Source organism: Pelobates fuscus, chromosome 10 (genome assembly GCF_036172605.1).
Source record: "Pelobates fuscus isolate aPelFus1 chromosome 10, aPelFus1.pri, whole genome shotgun sequence".
Classification (NCBI taxonomy): domain Eukaryota; kingdom Metazoa; phylum Chordata; class Amphibia; order Anura; family Pelobatidae; genus Pelobates; species Pelobates fuscus.
Genome location: NC_086326.1, coordinates 124662176 through 124679403, shown reverse-complemented (window position 1 = coordinate 124679403; position 17228 = coordinate 124662176).

Below are 17228 nucleotides of genomic sequence, written 5' to 3'. Positions count from 1 at the left end.
ACTTCAATGGGCAGGCGGATATTAAAACCCACAGGGACTCTTTCTGGCAACAAAAGTGATGGAAAAGTTGTTTCAAGGGGACTAACACCTGGACTGTGGCATGCCGGAGGGGGATCCATGGCAAAACTCCCATGGAAAATTACATAGTTGATGCAGAGTCTGGTTATAATCCATAAAGGGCAGAAATCACCTAACATTCCTAAATCACAATGGATATGGATTGACACCTGACATATGACATATTGACACCTTGACATATGGATTGACACCTGTCCTCAGAGACCCTGATACACACGGACACAGAGCAGAATGGGGACTGTTCCCCCTACATAGGGTCACTTGCCAGATATTGATTGACACCTGTCCTCAGGGACCCTGATACACACTGACACAGAGCAGAATAGGGACAGTTCCCCCTACATAGGGTCACTTGGCAGATATGGCGTGGTCGTGGGAGGAGGAGGATGACTTCCACCTCTCCCCCTGTTAGATTCCCGTTGTGCTGTGACATCACCCTTATACGCTGTGTAAAGCATACTTTTTAATTTATTTTGCAAATGCTGCATCCTTTCCGACTTGTTGTAATTCGGTAACATTTCCGCCACTGTCTGCTTATACCGGGGGTCTAGTAGCGTGGGCACCCAGTACAGGTCGTTCTCCTTCAGCCTTTTTATACGAGGGTCCCTCAACAGGTACGACAGCATGAAAGACCCCATTTGCACAAGGTTGGATGACGAGCTACTCATTTCCCGTTCCTCCTCCTCAGTGATGTCAATGAAGGTATGTTCTTCCCCCCAGCCACGTACATCACCACGGGTACCAGATAGGTGACAACGAGCACCCTGGGATGCCTGTTGTGGTTGGTCTTCCTCCTCCTCCTCAAAGCCACATTCCTCCTCTGACTCCTCTTCCTCACAATCCTCGTCCAGCGTTGCCGCAGGTCCAGAAAGCGATGCTGATAAGGCTGTTTCTGGTGGTGATGGTGACCACAACTCTTCCTCTTCCTCTTCACGCTCATCTATGGCCTGATCCAGCACTCTTCGAAGGGCACGCTCCAGGAAGAAAACAAATGGTATGATGTCGCTGATGGTGCCTTTGGTGCGACTGACTAGGTTTGTCACCTCCTCAAAAGGACGCATGAGTCTACAGGCATTGCGCATGAGCGTCCAGTAACGTGGCAAAAACATTCCCAGCTCCCCAGAGGCTGTCCTAGCACCCCGGTCATACAAATATTCATTAACGGCTTTTACTTGTTGGAGCAGGCGGTCGAACATTAGGAGTGTTGAATTCCAATGTGTCGGGCCGTCGCAAATCAAGCGCCTCACTGGCATGTTGTTTCGCCACTGGATATCGGCAAAGTGCGCCATGGCCATGTAGGAACGCCTGAAATGGCCACACACCTTCCTGGCCTGCTTCAGGACTTCCTGTAAGCCTGTGTACTTATGCACAAAGCGTTGTACGATCAGATTACACACATGTGCCTTGCACGGCACATGTGTCAACTTGCCCAACTTCAATGCCGCTAACAAATTTTTTCTGTTGTCACAAACCACTTTGCCAATATCCAGTTGCTGCAGAGTCAGCCACTTTTCCACCTGTGCATTCAGGGCGGACAGGAGTGCTTGTCCGGTGTGACTCTCTGCTTTCAAGCAAGTCAAACCCAAGACAGCGTGACACTGCCGTATCTGGGATGTGGAATAGTACCTGGGGAGCTAGGGGGGGGCCGTTGATGTGGAGCAAGACGCAGCAGCAGAAGAGGACTCAGCCGAGGAGGTTATGGAAGAGGATGGAGTAGGAGGAGTAGAGGAGGTGGCAGCAGGCCTGCCTGCAAGTCGTGGCGGTGTCACCAACTCCTCTGCAGAGCCAAGCATTCCATGCTTGGCAGCCATCAGCAGGTTTACCCAATGCGCAGTGTAGGTGATATACCTGCCCTGACCATGCTTTGCAGACCAGGTATCAGTGGTCAGATGGACCCTTGCCCCAACACTGTGTGACAGACATGCCATTTCTTCCTTTTGCACAATCGAGTACAGGTTGGGGATTGCCTTTTGTGAAAAGAAATTTTGGCCGGGTACCTTCCACTGCGGTGTCCCAATAGCTACAAAATTTTTGAACGCCTTGTATGGTAAAAGCTGGCGGGCTAATAGTTCGGACAAGCCAGCTGTCAGACGCTGGGCAAGGGGGTGACTTTCTGACATTGGCTTCTTACGCTCAAACATGTCCTTGACAGACACATGACTGTGGGCAGATGAGCGGGAACTGCTCAAGGCGGGAGACGGAGTGGCGGATGGTTGAGAGGGGGCAAGGAGGACAGCAGTGGTTGACGTGGCTGAAGATGCTGGACCAGGAGTTGGATGGCGGCTTAGAGTTTGCGTGCTGCTTGTACTCATGTGTTGATCCCATAGGCATTTGTGATGTGCGATCATGTGCCTACGCAAAGCAGTTGTACCTAGGTGGGTGTTGGACTTCTCACGACTCAGTTTCTTTTGGCACAGGTTGCAAATGGCATCGCTGTTGTCAGAGGCAGACACACAAAAAAATGCCACACTGCTGAGCTCTGCAATGACGGCATTCTGGTGGTGGACACAGCATGCGTTGATTGGCGTGCTGTCGGGCTGACCCCGGGTGCCGATGCATGCTGTCTGACTGTGCCACTAGCTCCTTGTGACGACCTCCCCCTGCTTCCAACTCGTCTCCTCCTCCTCTCTGTCTCCCCATCTGAACTTTCTCCCTGTTCTTCTTCTTGCCAAGCGGGCACCCACGTGACATCCATGGACGCATCGTCATCAACCGCTTCACTTGTATCTGACAACTCAGCAAAGGAAGCAGCAGCGGGTACAACATCATCATCATCACACCGTACGTCCATGTGTGTCATGCTGCCTGCCTGAGACATATCCCTGTTATCTACATCCTCTGGCAATAATGGTTGCGCATCACTCATTTCTTCAAATGGCTGTGTGAATAACTCCTCTGACATACCAAGTAAAGCGGCTGTGGTGCTAGTTTTGGTGGTGGCGGCAGGCGGGTGAGTGGTATCTTGAGAGGTGCCCGAAGCTAAGCTGGAGGAGGATGGTGCGTCAAGGTTCTGAGCGGAAGCTGTAGAAGATTGGGTGTCCTGTGTTAGCCAGTCAACTATGTCCTCAGAACTTTTCAAGTTCAGGGTACGTGGCCTCTGAAAACTGGGCATTATTCTAGGGCCAAAGGGTATCACAGCACCACGACCATGATGGCCCCTGCGGGGTGGCCTGCCTCTGCCTGTCATTTTTTTTTGGATTAGTGGTACTATGCGTGCAAGCTACTGTGAGACCAGATATGAGTGGCAATGTGCACTGGCAGAGGTTGGCAGAGTACACGCTGTAGGCCTGACACACCCGCTTGAAGACAAGTAACTGCTATTCAATCTATAACAGTGAAAAAAGTTTTTTGGTTTTAAATGCACGCTATTGTGACACCAGATATGAGTGGCAAAGTACACTGGCAGAGGTTGGCAGAGCGCACGCTGAAGGCCTGACACCCGCTTTAAAGACACTGACTGCTATTAGCTTACAGTGAAAAACGTTTTTTTCTTTTTAAAGGCACGCTATAGTCACACCAGATATGAGTGGCAAAGTGCACTTGCTGAGGTTGGCAGAGTACACGCTGAAGGCCTGACACCCAGACGCTTGCAGACAACTAACTGCTATTAGCTTACAGTGAAAAACTTTTTTTCTTTGTAAAGGCACGCTATAGAGACACCATATATGAGTGGCAAAGTACACTGGCAGAGGTTGGCAGAATACACGCTGAAGGCCTGACACCCAGACGCTTGCAGACAACTAACTGCTATTCAATCTATTACAGTGAAAAACATTTTTTTTCTTTTTAAATGTCAAGCTTAAGCTATTGTGACAACAGATATGAGTGGTGGCACTGGGCAAATGGGCACAGTATCCACTGAACCTGACACAGAAGCTGGCAGACAACTAACTGCTATTCAATCTATTACAGTGAAAACAATTTTTTTCTTTTTAAATGTCAAGCTTAAGCTATTGTGACACCAGATATGAGTGGTGGCACTGGGCAAATGGGCACAGTATCCACTGAGCCTGACACAGAAGCTGGCAGACAACTAACTGCTATTCAATCTATTACAGTGAAAAAAATGTTTTTCTTTTTAAATGTCAAGCTTAAGCTATTGTGACACCAGATATGAGTGGTGGCACTGGGCAAATGGGCACAGTATCCACTGAGCCTGACACAGAAGCTGGCAGACAACTAACTGCTATTCAATCTATTACAGTGAATAAAAAATGTTCTTTTTAAATGTCAAGCTTAAGCTATTGTGACACCAGATATGAGTGGTGGCACTGGGCAAATGGGCACAGTATCCACTGAGCCTGACACAGAAGCTGGCAGACAACTAACTGCTATTCAATCTATTACAGTGAATAAAAAATGTTCTTTTTAAATGTTAAGCTTAAGCTATTGTGACACCAGATATGAGTGGTGGCACTGGGCAAATGAGCACAGTATCCACTGTGAGCCTGACACAGAAGCTGGCAGGTAGGCAACTGCAATTACATTACACAGAAAAAATAAAAATAAAGCAGACTGATGTTCTAGCCCTAAAAAGGGCTTTTTGGGGTGCTGTTCTTACAGCAGAGATCAGATGAGTCCTTCAGGACTGTAGTGGACACTGTATACCCTAGCCTAGCTATCAATTTCCCTATCTAATGAGCAGCAGCTACACTTTCCCTCCTCTCACTAAGAATGCAGCTTCAGAATGAATCTAAAATGGATGCTGGGAGGGAGGTTGGAGGGTCTGGAAGGGAGGGTCTGCTGCTAATTTGCTGGAATGTGTCTGCTGATCGTGAGGCACAGGGTCAAAGTTTGCTCAATGATGACGAATAGGGGGCGGATCGAACCGCGCATGTGTTCGCCCGCGGCGGCGAACGCAAACACGCTATGTTTGCCGGGAACTATTCACCAGCGAACAGTTCGGTACATCACTAGTGGCCAATACAAACCATTGTGTGGAAATCTATTCACAAACCGGACTTTACATGGGACATTTAGAATGGAAGAAACAAAGATTTAGTCTAAGTCAAAGGAAAAGTTTTTTTACAGTGAGAACAATAAGGATGTGGAATTCTCTGCCTGAAGAAGTGGTTTTATCAGAGTCTGTACAGATGTTCAAACAGCTACTGGATGCATACTTGCAAAAATATATTCCAGGATATAATTGTTCAATGTAGGGTAAATGCTTCTTGATCCAAGAATTATTCTGACTGCCATTCTGGGATCAAGAAGGATTTTTTTTCCTAGTTTGTTGCAAAATTGCAGGTGCTTCAACCTGGGCGAACCTTTAAAAACATTTTCTACCGGAAACTGAATTTTTTCCCTACAATGGTAGTGGTTAAATACATTTAAAAAAATAAAAATAAATAAATGTTCCTAAAGAAAAGTTCTTCAGCTGCTATAAAATGATTTAAATCCAGTTCTTTGTAGCGTGTGCTGTGAGTGACATTGATTCCCTGCTCTGCTATGAATGGAAATAGTTTTATATTCTCATGATAAAACATGAGTTTTTATGTCATAGAACATGAAAGTAAGAAGAATTCACATGCACTGATATATCAAAAGAATAATCAACATAATCATGCCGAAGAAGCTATAGATTCATTTTCCATCTTCAAGTCGTAGAATTATTAACCATATATATATAAATTCAAATATTCTTATGTAATGCATTTACATATCTTCAGACAGACAGTTAGAAAAAAAATACTGTTTTCGCAGCAGCTGTGAAAGATTGTATTTCCACAAATCATCAGGAATGCCAAGAGATAAAACAAATTTTTTTTAGAATTTTTTAAACCTCATTCTATATGCCCCTTCTTCAGCGACTTGCTGTTTTCTAATACACCTTTCTATGATCCAGTGATAGTATGTAGATGAACCAATGCCAAAAAATGACTGAGCTGTTTTGTTCTTTCAGGGCTTCACAGCATGGTCCTACTCATGGTTAAGTGTTGGCAATCTGTCTGACAGCAGGAAAAAGAACACCTTCACTGCATACTTCTTTTTATTTAAAAATGAACATAATGTTTGGGGATACCTAAAAATTTTGTTAATACCAATATATTTTTTTAATCTATTAGTTTTTTATTATTCTTAATATTTAAGGGGATGCAAGAAAAAAAAATTATATGTATAATGACGATAAAATAATGCATACTACATAGAAATACCTTATATGCAGTCATGGGAAAGAGAAAGTACACCTCTTTGAATTCTATGGATTTACATATCGGGACATAATAACAATCATATGTTTCTTAGCAGGACCTTTTCCACTTTTGAATAATCATTCTCACTGTAGAATTATGGACTTTACATTGTTTGGAAATGGCCTTATAACCCTTCCCAGTTTGATGGGCAGCAACAATTGCTTCTCTAAGATCATTGCTGATGCATTTCCTTCTTGGCACTATGTTAACGCACAACTGAATGCTCCAGACCATCAAACTGCTAAAACGTTGACTTTTATAGAGGTGGTTGCTGATCATCAATTAATCAAGGGCATTTTATTAGCAGCATCTGTCTGCTACTTAGTCTCTTAATTCCTATGGAAGCAGTAAGGGAGTACTTAGTTTATTTTCTCAATTTTGGCTTTATTTTTGTTAAATAAATCATGAAATGGTTATGTCATGGGTTGTTGTTCATCTGAGGTTGTATTTACAGAATTGTAATATCTGCTAAGGAACAGGTGAGTGTTATTTTATCCTGATATATAAAACCATAGAATTCAAAGATGGTGTACATTCTTTGTCCCGTGATTGCAATTCAACCTGTAAACAATCCCTGTCATGGTGCCCAATTGACACCGCCATGTGACCACACCATGGTCATGCAGCAGGAGGGAAATGTTACTCACTTAGTACACAGTGCCCTTCCTCTGAGCCACATCTGATGCAGCTCCCGGGTCTAACATTACGAAGGAAGCTGGCCACCGCAGTTCCGCGCTACTTAGAAGCGCAGCCCCATTACGTAAATGTGCGTGCCTCATTGTCATGTTTTTGGGGTCATAGGACCCATTCTATTCAATAAGCAGGGTATTAAGGTTATTTGAACCCACCGCTGCTTGTTAACAGTGCCCTCCCATGAGATCCACTTAGCTTGCGTATCAAAGAGCGTGTTCTATTTATTGTTATCTGATTTTTGATCTTGGCTTGCTCCAACCACACAGTCAGGTTAATTCACTGAACTCAGAATTTTTAAACTTAAATCTGAATGGATTCAGAGAAGGGTGATAAAGTAGTGCCCTTTTTCTGTTTTAATCTGACAGATGGTTCTTTAACTCTATTTCTATAAGTGTGATTGAATAAACATTTAAGATACGATAGCAAAAATGTGTGAGAGAAGAGAGAACAATAGGAAAACTGCAATTTTACTCACCATAAATTCCTATTTCCTTAATATGGTGGCAGTACAATAGGGATTTACTCTTCCCTAGGACAAGCATCTGAAATTAAAATTAACATAAAAGTTCCTCCCCCAACAGGTATAAGACACCAACCTTGCCATGGACCCTCAGTGTGTTCCAATAAAACATCAGAGACTTAATACTGTAATACTGGGGGGGGGGGGGGGGGGGGGATGTACTGCCACCATATAAAGGAAAAAGTAATTTACAGTGAGTAAAATTGCAGTTTTTCCTGACATATGGTGGCAATTAGTGATGTCCCGAACAGTTCGCCAGGAACCGTTCGCTGGCGAACACGTGTGATGTTCGGTCCGCCCCCTATTCGTCATCATTGAGTAAACTTTGACCCTGTACCTCACAGTCAGCAGACACATTCCAGCCAATCAGCAGCAGGCCCCCACTCCCAGACCTTCCCACCTCCATGACGAATAAGGGGCGGACCAAACATCGCACGTGTTCGCGACCGCGAACACGCTATGTTCGCCGGCGAACGGTTCCCGGCAAACTGTTTGGGACATCACTAGTGGCAATACAATAAGAATATATCGAGTTCACAGAACTCTGGGCAGGAATTATGCAACCACCGCTTATAACACTGTATGCCTGAAAGCAGCGTCAGACTCAGAGTATACATCTAGTCTGTAATGTAATATGTCAGGAAAATAAAGTCTGAATCCTATACTAAGCATTAAATAAGTGTATCTGTTCAAGCATGACTAGTTAAGAAATGTTGTATTGTTTTATTTAAACAATTTTTGGCCAGACCAAAACAAAAATAAAATACACCAACATTTTTTTTTAAAATGTGCAGAACAAAAAGGTAGATTTAACGGAGTACTACAGAAAAATAAAAGAACCAAGAGATATATCACAGACAAGGCATTTAAACAAGGGGTACTGGAGTGAATAGTAACTTGCCTTCTTTTGGATCAACAGCAAAACATATGTGAGGAAGGCTTAACTTGATGGACGCAAGTCTCTTTTCAACTATGTAACTATGTAAATATATATGTTTGTTATGAAAAGTAACACTCCACAGAGTAGAAAAAAAAAGATAACATCCATTCTCTGTCGGAAAAATAGGTAATGATAAAGAGAGAATTGCATCATATACTATACAATTATCCGTAACCATTCTCTCACCAATCTGCCTGAGGAACTCAAAACAGGTTACTATAATTTTATTTATATTTTATTTATTTGGTTTTATTTGGTTTTCTTTAGATGTTTACATATAACATATAATTCTATTAATTATAACAATATTTCATAAGATTATAACAATATTTCTTAAAATTAAAACAATATTTCTTAAAAGACAATTGCACTGGCTAACATATTCTCGTATTCAGTGTTTCAGCAGTTTCAAAGTTCGCAGTTTATTTGGTTTTACATAGTACGTAGTACATGAACCTTATCTTCGCTAGGCCATAGTCGAATTATCACATCAACAATTAGGGTTCAACTATTGTGACAACATAGTGTATTTTCTACATCATGTAACTCAGTGTGTGTGTGTGTGTGTGTGTGTGTGTGTGGTTCAACCCTGGGGAGAGTCTTGAGTCCTCCTAGGAGGGCTCGTGAATTTGGTGTACATTTTGGCACTGACATAGGTGATTTCCCCATGCGTTTTACATTTTCTACCCTTTGGATCCATTCCCTGACAGTTGGAGGTTCTAACCATTTCTAGCAGACTGGGATCAGTTGGTTTGCTGCTATAAGTAATTGAGTCACCAGAGTTGTTTACTCTGTTGGGCAGGAGGTAGCAGAAATATGAGGTACTCCAGGGAAAATGGAATATGGGTTGCCATAATTGTCTGTATCAGTGTACCAATATTTTGTGTTGTGAGGACATTGCCACAAGATGTGTGCAGAGTGCGCGTTAAACTGTTAACGTAAAAAAAAGGTTATTCATTAAACTTGGGAAATATTTAACAGTCTGAGTTTTGTTTTACAACATATGAGAACAGAGAGAGAGAGAAGTCCAGAACCAGTCTGTGACACTATCAGATAAATAGTCCCTTACTTCGTCATCCTAACATTGAAGGGGAAATACAATTTCCATAAGCCATTTAACCAGTCAGTTTTTTATAACCTTAAATCTGTCTGAATCAGGTCGCAGTGCAAATAGGGGTAATCCAAGAAGAGGGAGTCGTTTTCCAGGACAATGTCTTCGGTAATTCAATCTGAGTTGATCAGGGATGCAGAGTAGAGGAAAGGAGAGTAAATGGAGGGTTTCAGGAGGGGTTTGAAGTAACTTACTCTTAATTCCTTGGGAACCAAAAGAGGGTGGGAGGAACTAGTTTTGATAAGTTAAAGGAGGAACTAATGATTGTAAAGACATTGTTTGAAAGCAACAGTACTTGATAATAAAAATGACATATGGCTGTAATATGATAAAAAAAATGATATAGGGAGATGCCATCAATGTTGCTATTTATTCGGACTGTGCAGGCCAATGGTTCTAACGCAAGTGTGCATAATAAGGAAGACAGTGTGCATCCATGTCTTGTGTCATTGCTAATTCAATAGGTTGCGATAGACAACCAGATAGTAAAACTGCAGCAGTAGGTACTGAATATTAATCCATGATAGCGGTTATTAAAAAGATGTGTATGGCAGATTAGCGCAATACCTGCTCTACAAACCCACAATGGAGGTGTTTGAATGCTTTCTCTGCATCATGGGACAGAAGAAGGAATTCAATCCTGCTTGTTTCCTTTCACTAAAGATAGTACATTTATATTGTGATGAGTGGCATCAGTCCGACACCCCTTCACAAACCCCAACTGGTCACTGCAAACAATGGAAGCAGGGGCAGAGTGACTCTCGGGAGGATTTGCCCAAGCTGGGTGGTGGGAGTGAAGGTAGGCATTCTAGGGGCAGGGAAGGGAGTTGGAATGGATATGCCCGGGAGAAAACGGGTCCTAATATTGACTACTTCTAGTAATACAGACTCCTCATATGAGGAGGCCCCCGTTGGTGAAAGATCACGGGGCTCCCCCCCTTTCAGCAATGCTGAAAATTGTGCACTGGTGGGTGCAGTCATCAAGGAAAAAAAAAATACTATTTTCTTCGACCGGATCATCAGGTAAGAAGGCTGCCTGGGCCAGGATAAGGGACACAGTAAATGCTGTTGGAGAGGTGAGCAGGTCTATCGGCTGTGTAAGGCACAGGTCAATACTATAATATATCACAAAATTATTATTTATGAAGCCACCTATAAAAATTTAGTTTAATTTGCAGGGTAATTATAAAACTAGGCCAATGTAGCTGTGACGAAACCAATCTCGCCACATTGTATTGGAGGAGCCTGGTTGCCCGCCTGCTGCCTTTGGATTATGGACCGGCAGCTAAAGTGTTAATTTTACTGTGCAGAAGGATTTATTTCTCCCTTTCTGCACAGCAGTTCGGTAGATTTTATATACCAAACAAACAGCCGTTCACCAACCTCCCCAGAGCCGTGGGAAGCCGGCCGGCGTTGTAAATTGGCCACCCAGAAGCTGGAGTGTGCTGCCAATTTACCTCCCTGAAGCTGCGGTTAACTGCAGCTTAATTGCTTGTTAACTTTGTGCCTGCTGTTACACTTTGCGGCTGCTAGGTGGCGGTGTTCTGGAGCTCCCCGGGCAGCCAGCGCTTTTCTGCCCGGCTTTCATGCACCAAAATCGGACACTTTTACATGCAGGCACCGCTGAACCTCCAGCCCCTGGTTCTAATTCGTATGGATTTGGTGAATGCAGGAAATTCGGTAGTTTGTTTTATGTGAATGTTTTAACCCAGATAGCAATGCCATGGAGCCTGTTCGTATAATTAAAGACTTTAGCTCCATGGCACTTAAACTGTATTCGGGTGGTCTGGGTGCCATTCACCTAATAAGGTGCACCCAGACCTGAGCTATCTGGGGATATGTTACATGTCTGTGTTTTATGTATAAAATATGTCTGTATGTATTTTAAAGTGATATACTGTTTCTGTGTCACCACGTGCATAATGGAGTCTGGCCTTTGTCCTGGGAGATAATTGAATTACTTCATTAATTATCTCCAGGACAGAGAGGAAGAAACCAAGATGCATTGTGGGAAAGTATTGTGGTTGTGTGTACGAAAATGATACATGTCTGTCTGCTGTTTCAGTCTTCCATCTGGTCCCCTAGGGGAGTGTCCACCAGGTGGGAGACCTGCATAAATACAGGGGCAGGTAGCCCTCAATAAACAGACCACTGCTTGTTCCTCAACACAGAGCCTTGTCTCGTTCTTAGGGGGATTCACTGTATGCTGATAGGGACTGACTGCCAGGAGTGTAAGCCGCTTGGGAGCTTTTCCTGTTCGTCTGCTAGCAGCAATTCGTGAGGTTCCAGTTCGGGAGTTTGGAGTGCTACCTTATTCTCTTGTATGCAGTTCGGGAGTTTGGTGCATTCACCTATATCCAATTCGTGAGTTTTGGTGATTTCACAGTAGCTGTGCCTTTTTGTGAAAAGGGGATTATCGCCTAAACTGATTTTTCCCCTTTTATGCTGAAACGGTCCGTAACAGTAGCTTTTCTGGATATAGAGCTGAATAGAAATGTTCTTGCAAATTCCCCTTTATTTCCATTTTAGTAATTAGACTCTCTTAAATGTAAAAATCATAAGCACACAATTTATTACTTGTTCCAAAAAATATTTAATAACTTATCACAGTAACAGCAGACAATAATAAATGCAAATATAATAATATGTAATTATTAAACGTATATATTATACGTATAGGTTAAATAATAGTTTAATAGTCAAATGACATAAAATAGTAACTTCTTATCATGTAGCTAACAATTACAATCTAATAAGCAAATTACATTTTGAATTAAATGTGATGTATAAAATCTTATACTCCCCAGTCAGTGTTGAGGCTAACCTGGAATCAAGCCATCATATTTGTAATAAGACGTTATTATTGTTAACTTTGTCAATTTCTTATGTACTTAATAACTAATGCTGTTTATTACAGATACTATGATTGTAAGGCAGCGGTGAAAAGGAAAGTGTTGTTGCAGTCCACTGTGGGATTCAGTGAGTGGCTCAAAGACGGGCTCCTTTCAGAGGCCGTCCCCAGACTTGGTGCTTTGGATACGGAAGAGCCAGCTGTGCAGCAGAGAGCTGGTGAGTAAAATAGTTAGAAGAGTAGTACTGTGTTAGCCGTGGAAAAAACAGGAAACAAGTAGAGTTAAAATTATACCACTAAAACACAACACTGTAAGGTTCTTCAGTGCCAGGAAAATGGATTTGTTTTCCTGGCACTGGAGAGTCCCTTTAAACTGGTATATTAGCTTTACCTCCCATATTTTTCTCTCTCTCTCTCTCTGGAAGCGCAATGATCCCCCCTCCTCCCCCCCCCCCCGTCCTCTCCCTGTCCCCCCCCTAAAAAAAATAAAAGTACCAAAAAGCTTCACATCCTGGATACTGTGTCCACGGTTGACAGAAATGTTCTGTTAATGTGTGTCTTTCATCCCCCCCCCCCTTTTCCCCCTCTCTCTCAAAGCTGTTAAATCTGATATGTTATTATGAATTTTGCTTTAGGCTCATTAATGCATGCAACTTGGTCTTAAAAGCTTGCAATCAGACTCTCAGTTAGGGAGTAAAATTAATTTCATACATTATAATGATGACGTTGTTTTGAAGCTCACTATACTTCACTATTACAAGTGTGAACTACCTTTTGCTTTCCATTTTTTTTTTTTTTTAAATGTCCATCAACCTCATCTGGCACATCTCAGTCGAGTTCTGGTGAGTACACAAACACAAAGGGTAAATAAATAATGACAAACAGCATCATTTATTCAGCATTAAGTGGACACTCCACTGCCCAAATAAAAAAAACAAAAACAAATAAAAATCACTGTTTAGAAGAAGATGTACTCTCAAGGAAAACATGCATGAATTTAATTATGCATTTTTTCATTGGGGCTATATCTAACAGCTTGCAGAACCAGCAATTCTCTTGTCTGCAGTCTTTGCAAGCACTCCCCTTCTTACCTCAGCCCAGCCTTTCTGTGGCTGTCCATTTACAGACTTTCCAATGCAGCTGAATGAGAAGACTTTGCATGGCAGGTGATCTGTGCAATTGATTGCCTATGGAGTTTAGCTGAGCTGAGCTAACCAAACCAGGAAGTAAATTGACTGGTTGACTGCAGAGCGCAGAAGCTGGATGCAAATCCTGCTGGCTATTTACTGGCTGAGAGCATCAGATTCAGCAGACAGCTCTCAGCCAATGAATGGCACTCAGTGCAAGGAAAGTTGCACAGGACTGCCATTAGCAAGCCAATGGCACACCAGTGAACGTTGCAGGAGGTAGAGTTACACCTTCGGGTTTAAAGGGCTTAATCTCTGTATGTGCAGCACTTCCCAGCGAGACTGTGCACATGCAGACTCCAGACACACTAAAGTTGTCATGATGGTTGGATTAACCCTTTAACCAATGCCATTATTGCTAATCTAGTCAATCTATGCTTAAATCACTGATAGAGGTGCTTTTTCACTTCACTCCCATGACTTTTACCTCCATTAGACATCGCAATAGCCAGATTAGTCTAAGATTTCCTCACAAAAGGACAAATATCTGCTGAAATCCCAAAATGATATATAAAAACATTACTATTGGAATGCTGATTTAGATTTTTAAACTTTAGCATCAAAAAATGCTAGAGACATTTCCTTCAGAATAAGTAGCCTTAATAGGCAGAGAGTGACATCAGCAGACTGAATAGTAGCGATTTTAACAGCCACAAATCTTCGCATGATCAGTAACAAGTCCTGTATAGAACACTTAAAGGAACACTAAAGCACCTATTGCTAAGATTGTCTCCCTGCCTGCCTCGGTACTCAGAGGAGCATTGGAGACCTGATGTGCCTGCACAGCGTGCGCATCAATTTTCCCCATAGAAAAACATTGGATCAATGCATTTTTTTTTATATAGCGGCTGCAGTCACGTGACAGAGTTGGAAAGCCGCTGAAGGAGTGTTTAACAATTCAGAAGCACCAAGGAGCCGATAAAAGACCAAACGGTATACATTTAAACCTCCAATGTTTTCCTCACCAGGTAAAGTGGAGGAAGTCTCTGTGTTCCATGGCGATGGGAACCATGAAAATACGCATCCCGTAAGTCCAGTTTGGCCAACCAGTCTGACGCCTGGAGGAGATCTCGGAGGCAATTCCATCTGGAAGTGTTGATACCGAAGGAAAGCATTGAGAGGACGGAGGTTTATCATGGGGCGAACCCCTCCTCCTTTTTTCGGCACCAGGAAAAGGTTGCTTGTGAAACCCGGGTAAGTGTACGGCAATTCCTGGATCGATAGAAGGAGCCTCGAGTGGTTCAGAATGAGCCCCGGAAACCACGGCCAGGTCAAAGGCTCCTACTATGCCCGGCCCCTCCAAAAACCTTTTGAGAAAAAATAAATAAATAAAACTTTCTTCATAGTCGCCTGGGCCTTCTCGATCGCCGTGAACGTCACGTTACTTGGCAAAATTGTCCCCAAACAGCAGTCCTTCAGCAGTAGGACCGGGCTCTGAAATGGCCATATTTGTCAATTTAGGGTCAATCTTTAAAAGGATCGCCTTCCGGCGTTCAACCGACATAGCTGTATTGGCATTGCCCAGAAGGCAGATAGCACGCTGAACCCAACCGATGGCTACGTCCAGGTCCAATTTTGATTCACCCACCTTAGCGGAGTCAAGCAGCTCATATAACTTTAACAAGGGCCCCAGCGTGTCCCTGATCTTATCATGACAGAAGCCAAGACCCTTCTTGGGCTTCCAGCCTGACTTGTTCAGGTACTGAGCGATTTGCGGGTCCACCTCAGGGGTCTTACAGGCAGAGCTGGGGACCAAAGGCCTTGGGCTTTCTGCACCCCTCTTTAGAGAGGGGGGTGCGCATACGATGCGCTATATACTGGGCAATATGTCCAGGGGGTTCCCACTCAGCTGACACACGTCATCCGGATCTAACAGGTGTGTACCTTGAGGATCCAAAAGAGCCGCGCCTCCACCCACCCATGGGCATTAGCCCCAGTAAGGGTTGCTGCGGTAGGGGGAACGTCCTCCTCAGTATCAGCCTGGTCATAAGAGGCATACTCGATAGCCTCAGTCACACTCCTTACTCTGGGTCGATATACAACCTTTTTTCATGGGACTTCGCCCGTTTCCACAAACTGGCCATTTATGCCTGGCAATCTGGTCATGGTTCCAATCTTACAATCAGACCTTTTTCTGAGTACACTATTATAGGACATGAGGTGTAACTCCATTAAGAAGGTCCTCATGAATATCAATGATATGACTGTACTCCAGATTCATTTTATAATAGAAGGTATCAATTTTATATTGAAGAATAATTTCACTTGGTTTGAGGATCAATTTTAACTTTTGTCAGTCTGTTCCTGGCAGCATGGGAGGAAAATAATAAGCAGTAAATTGATGATAATTTAACCCCTTAAGACCGCAGGACGTTCTATGCCGTCCCTAATTGGCCGGCTCTAAACGCCGCAAGACGGCATAGAACGTCCTGGGCGTTCTTACCCCCCACATGGTCGGCGGCACATGGCCGCTGCAGATCGCGGTCGGGGGGCATGCCTGGCCCCCCAGGCAGCCCCCCTGTGCCTGGGGACCGCGGTCTGCAGCTTCCGATCGCAGTGACAGGCTGTCACTGCGATCGGTATTTACCATGTGTCACATGGTCACATGGAGCCGCGGCATTTTCACTCTGCAGATCGCGGTCGGGGGACATGCCTGGCCCCCCAGGCAGTCCCCCTGCGGTCAGTGACCGCGATCTGCAGAGTATGATCGCAGGGAGAGGCTGTCTCTGCGATCTGAATGCAGAGACAGCCTCTCCCTGCGATCTGATCGCAGTGACAGCCTGTCACTGCGATCAGAGGTTACTATGTGTCAGCCTATTGGCTGGCCAAACAGGCACTCCCCCTGTGGCCAATTACTGCGATCTGCAGGAGGTGATCACAGTGACAGCCAGTCACTGATCACTGATCCTGTGTGTCAGCCAGTGATGTAAAATCACTGGCTGACACTGTCTCTGCCCCTCTGCTCCCCTCTTAACCCCTTAATGTTACAAAATAAAATAAATTACAGTTACACATCAAATATACTTAGATCATTTATATATATATATATATATATATATATATATATATTATATACGATCTAAGTATAAGTATAAGTGTATATATACATACATACATACATATACATACACACACACACACACACATTTACACATACACTAAGTGTATTTTAATATTTATATATATAATTATATATATTAATATCAAAATACACGTAGAAGGATATTGATTAAATATATACATAATTATAATTATATATATATTTTATAATAAAAAAATGTAAATATGTTAAAAAAATAAAAAAAATAAATAATTAAAAATATATGTGTGTAATTTCGTTCTAACTGTATTTTGATATTAATATATATATATATATATATATATATATATATATATATATATATATATATATAGAGAGAGATATCAAAATACACGTAGAACGAAATAATATATATATGTATATACCTAAGTATATACGTATACATCACTATATGTATACCTATATATAAATAAAAATAATTGTAAAAAAATTATATACATATATATATATATATATATATATACACACACACACACATACATGCGTGTATATATAATAATTTTACATATATATTTATGTAATAATTTTACATAATTAGGTCCTTTTATTAATTA